The following is a 6,000-nucleotide window of genomic DNA, read 5'->3' as shown; positions in this document are numbered from 1 at the left end:
AGGAATTTCGCTAAAATTAGTAGCTAAAATTAAAAGAAAAAGTATAATCCATATTCCATAATAGGTTTTGTTACTTGTCATTTTTAAACTTAATCTTCATAAAAATATAAATAATATTTCAATTTTTCTGCGGACCATCAAAAAGTTTTCCCGGAACACCGGTTGGCGACCGCTGGTTTAGACTGTGGGCACATAGGTTGAAAAAGTACCAAATTTGTGCAAAAATGTGTAATATGTATTTTTATCTTGGAAAAGAAACCATTTGATGATGCTATGTTCAGGTACCAAGTTAGTCTTGATAATGTGTTTGGCACATTATTATGCATCCATTTCACAGTTGTAGCCACCAGAAAGAGTTTGTAAAAAAAAAAAAAGAATTTTTATGTTTATGCATGTTATTTTCTTAAACAAAACTTTTCTAACAAAGTTGTACTAAATAAAATATTGTATCATAATCAGTTTCATATACATGCATACTTCTGACATTTGGTTAAACAACTTTCGTATTACCAGATCGTGTCAATGTTGTTTACTCTCGCCAAATGCACTAGATAAGATAAGTACTAAAACACATAAAAGGCTAAAAAAAAAAAAAAAAAAAAAGCATTTAACAAAATACTTTTATATATGTAAATTATCATACTTCTTAATTAAGATATTTTATTTTTAAGTTTGTAAAAAATAAATCATTGAAGCTGCTGACTTAATCTGATAAAATTCAGGCATGTTCTAGTTTTAGCAGTACAGATTTGTTGCATGTGTTATAATTTGTGTCTTTAATATCTGTTCATCGAATAGGTTTTGTGTACACCAAACTGACACTTTTCAGTTCCAGTATATTGTGCTTTTCCGTTGCTACATCTTGCAACATTGTTTAACTTTGATGAAAGGCTGAAAAGTGCATTTAATAAAATTAAAATTTTTAAAATTATTTCAAAATGTGACAATTTGTAATGAATTCAAGATATTTTGCTGTATTTTGCAAGATATTTTGATTTTTTATATATTTTGTTAAATATATAAAAAATAAATCACTGAAGCTACTGACTTAATCTGATAAAATTCAAGCATATACTAGTCTTAGTGGTGCAGACTTGTTGAATGTGTTATGGTTTTGTGCCTTTAATATCTATTCATCAGATGGGTTTTATATATACCAGACTGACACTTTTCAGTTCCAGTATATTGTGCTTTTCCGTTGCTACATCTTGCAATATTGTTTAACTTTGATGAAAGGCTGAAAAGTGCATTTAATAAAATTAAAATTTTTAAAATTATTTCAAAATGTGACAATTTGTAATGAATTCAAGATATTTTGCTGTATTTTGCAAGATATTTTGATTTTTTATATATTTTGTTAAATATATAAAAAATAAATCACTGAAGCTACTGACTTAATCTGATAAAATTCAAGCATATACTAGTCTTAGTGGTGCAGACTTGTTGAATGTGTTATGGTTTTGTGCCTTTAATATCTATTCATCAGATGGGTTTTATATATACCAGACTGACACTTTTCAGTTCCAGTATATTGTGCTTTTTCGTTGCTACATCTTGCAACATTGTTTAACTTTGATGAAAGGCTGAAAAGTGCATTTAATAAAATTAAAATTTTTAAAATTATTTCAAAATGTGACAATTTGTAATGAATTCAAGATATTTTGCTGTATTTTGCAAGATATTTTGATTTTTTATATATTTTGTTAAATATATAAAAAATAAATCACTGAAGCTACTGACTTAATCTGATAAAATTCAAGCATATACTAGTCTTAGTGGTGCAGACTTGTTGAATGTGTTATGGTTTTGTGCCTTTAATATCTATTCATCAGATGGGTTTTATATATACCAGACTGACACGTTTCAGTTACTACGTAGAATGTTTTTAACTGCTTATCTTATAGCATTGTTTCTTATAGCACACGTTTCAGTTACTACGTAGAATGTTTTTAACTGCTTATCTTATAGCATTGTTTCACTTTGATGAAAAAACACATTTAAGAAAATTCAGAATAGTTTTTTTATTAATTCAAATTATTGCATTTTCCAATGAATGAAAAATATTTTAAACATGTAAAAAATGAAACATTGAAATTGCCGACTTGATCTGATGAAATTCAGAATTATTCTAGATTTAGTTGTATAGAGTTGTTGAATGTATTAAGATTCTGTACCTATAATATCTGTTTACTAAATGGGTTTTATATGCAGCACACTGGCAGTTTTCAGTTGCTGTGCTTTTGGCTGCTACATCTTATCCTATTTTTAATGAATGCAAGATATTTTATTTGTAAGCATGTGAGCCATGGAAGAACTGCACTGCTAAAGTGTTTGTCATTATTATTTTAATATTAAAAAAATTGAAATATTAAAATAATAATGAAAGTAATAATGCTTTGCTAAAGTGTTTCTCATTATTATTTTAATATTAAAAAATTGAAATATTAAAATAATAATGAAAGTAATAATGCACTGCTAAACTGTTTCTCATTATTACTTATTTACTCATTATTATTTTGAATGATGTGCGACATTTTTGCTAACTTGCATAACACCAGCAGCAAAAACAATCATAATTATCATATGTAACTGAAACTGGGGGAAGCTTCTGTGATCTAACTCTTTGCAAAATTTTATTGTGGAGGGCTATGCTTAATAATATTTTAGGTCTTCAACAACTTCCTTAATTCCACCTGTTTATTACTGGAACTTAATCCTCAAATTCTAAATGAGAATGAGTATTGAAAATATGATGAAATAATCAAAATAATGTCCAAGTTCTGAATGAAAATGAGTGTCCAAAATATAATGAAGTAATAAACAAAATGACACAATTACAAATTGAAAACATGGCTCCTGGACAAAATGGACAAAAGTTTTTGTGAGATTACCAACATAGCATTATAATTCCCAATTTGATATGTTTACATTTAAGAAGTTCCCTACAGAGGGGCTACCTTAATTTGTTGTTATGCTTGTGATCTAAAATTTATCTTTAATTTGTTTGTAATTACGCGAGGCCCTATAAATTTAGACACGTTAAAAAATGTATGAAATGGACAGGTTAGTGCCTCAGAGTGCAGTGTGCAGGTGAAGATTTATTTATCATAGAAGAGTTTTTTTTTTCTTTTTCCTTTTCTTTTTTTAAAAAATCAGAAATTTTTAGCAATTGGTCATAATGTGTTCCATAAACGTTTATGTAACTCATATTTTACCCAAATTTTAAATGATTTGAGTTTTTCTAAGAAATTGCAATATTAATTATTATTGTTTTTATTATTACATATTATTTACTCATTATTACTTTGTAAATGACATATCATGTAACAGTGTTTCTTCAATGTAAACTTTAAAAGTATGAAATTACGTACAATAAAAAGCCTGGCACTCAACTAATCGAAATATTTTAAAATTCCCCCCCCCCCCAAATTAAGTAAATAAGAGATTTTTAATACCATTGTAGGACTTGTTATTTTATTAGCACGTATACCTTGCCCTCAAGTAGTGTGATTTAGCACCAAAAATGGATGAGCATGATGTCACTACATAACCAAAAGAATTCTGCCTGGTTTTATGTAAACCCAAATAAAGCTTGATAAGCCAATTTAATTTTTGTAAAAAGGTATCTAAGTTCATTTTCTTCATTGCATTTGAATGTTCAAGGTATTTCAAGTATTATGATTATCACAAAAGAATTTGGTCCACCAGCGGCCGAGCGGTAACGTCGCTGAATACTGGTAGTTCGGTCCGAGGTTCGAATCCCGCGAACGGGCTGGCTGCATGAGCGTTTTCGTGGTTTTCCCCATGTGTAACGTGTATACGAGCCAGTTTCCCTTAAGCAGTCCTCCACGAAGGCGTCCCTCCCCTTAGGCAGATATCTCTAGTGTGCTTTGCCATAATTAAATAAACCAAATAAAAAAAAACCATCACAAAAGAATTAATCTTAAACTTTACATAAAACATTTTTTGATAAATTATTACTAGGCCTTAGAACTTCTTTGAAAGTCATCTGACGTGAAGAATAAATTATGTAGCATTTGTCCGTCATTAATTTATGAAATTTCATGAATTATATCATCAGTTTTTAAAATTATTATTTTTTTTTGTTGTTCTTGTTTTGTTCATGCAAAATTTGTAATGTCTTTTTATGGTATATAGTAAAACATACAGTTATAAGACATTTTGTTACAATTTGCTTGTGGTAAAGTGGAAGTTCTTTGTTAAAATTTCGAAGCTGACCCCTGGTTCCATGTAATATATCTTTTATCAATAGGATGTATATGTTATATTCTTTTATTTGTATGTTATTTGTTCCTTTATTTGATATAGTTTTTATAATTTTTTTTTTCTTTTTTACTAACTAGGTGTCTTGTGTTATAAAGCTTTGAAGCTAATGTTTGAAAATACTTTGAAAATCAGCAATTTCCAAACATTTTTGAACGGATACCCCTAAGATAAAAATAATATAAGTTGTACCCTATATAATATAATACAGAACAGTGCAGTACGTGTAATACAATTCGTTATAATATAGAAGAAAAATTATAAAGTAATGCATTATGTATGTACGTATTATATTAACATTATTATTAACTGATCATGAGCCTACTTTTTAGCGTATTCCCAAGTATTGCTTGTATACCCTATTTTGGAGACCATTGCTCCAGGCAGGGGCGTTCTTAGGCATAGGCCAATTAGGCGGTCGTCTAGGGCCCGACTGCCAAATGGTCCGCCTTTTTTAGCACTCGGGGCCCTAGAACGAGCATCTCTCAATGCGGCGGCGGGATCGCCAGTGCCAGCGGGAGAGCAGATAATGACGCGCCTGCCAAGACGTCGGCGCACAGCGCATCCTTCATCTATATAAATAGCCGAAGCAAGCAGCATCTGAAACCTGCTTGGGAGAAGCGAGCTAGACCAGTACCTCCTACGTACAAAGCCTAGGTTCTAGGGTTGCTTGAACGCTCTGACGTCACGAAAGTCGTCTCTCCACTTTGTCAACACCTTCCTCGTGCTCTGGTAGTGTAGTGAACCGACTGTTGTTTGAAAGTGTAGTACGCTGTAGTTGAATATTTTATATTTGCGTATTATTTTATTTTTTTTACTATGCCACACAAATGCTGTGTTGCAACATGCAAAGGAAACTACAAGAATGGCCCGAAGGTAGCCGTATTTAGTTTTCCTGCGGAAGAAGAGCTCAAAAAGAAATGGATTTGGAACTGCAAACGACAAGACGGATTCCAGCCTACCAAACATTCAAAGGTAAACATGCATTCCATTTTTAAATTAGAAAATTCCTGAAAGATTAATGCTATTGAAACATAAGTGACTTGAAAATGTTAAACAAAAAATTCCGACTGCAAGGGAAATAACATACTAAAATTCTATCGCATTCAACCAAAGCAAATAAAACGAACTTTTATATTATCGTTTCATCACGTTTATATTATCGTGTTGCTTTCCATACAAGCATAGTTATGTATTTATTTAATAAGCTGAAATTCCTTTTATACACATTATGAATGAGAATTATTAATGAACTCTTTAATTTATATTTCCCCAGGACCACCGAGATTTTTTAACATGTACATTGGTTTGTGATTCATTAATCTGGCAGGAATTTTCATGTAATACAGAGCTTATGTTGAATTTTAAAGTGATTATAAAATGAATCTTTTTCTCAATAAGTATTCAATATAAAATCTACCTATCTTATAATGTTCATATAATTTTAATTTGTTAGACGTTAATTTAAAGTTGTTATTTATTAGACGTTAATTTAAAGTTGTTTTAGATTTAATATCTTACTGTTTGGTATATTATTAATTGCTCTGATTTAGATTAACTCCCATTATACCTTTTATATATTTTTTCTTTTTACAGTTGAATGTATGCAATACCCTATTATATTCTAGGAGCATTTGAGAATGCATTTTGCTCATAGATCATGTAAACAGGAAATTAATGCTAACGATGCAATGTTCTAAATTTTACTGATTGAAA

Source organism: Stegodyphus dumicola, chromosome 9 (assembly GCF_044657685.1).
Source record: "Stegodyphus dumicola isolate Sdum_Otavi_A_Nest chromosome 9, ASM4465768v1".
In the NCBI taxonomy this organism is placed as follows: domain Eukaryota; kingdom Metazoa; phylum Arthropoda; class Arachnida; order Araneae; family Eresidae; genus Stegodyphus; species Stegodyphus dumicola.
The sequence above is the reverse complement of the archived record's forward strand: the minus strand, read 5'-3'. Positions refer to the sequence as shown.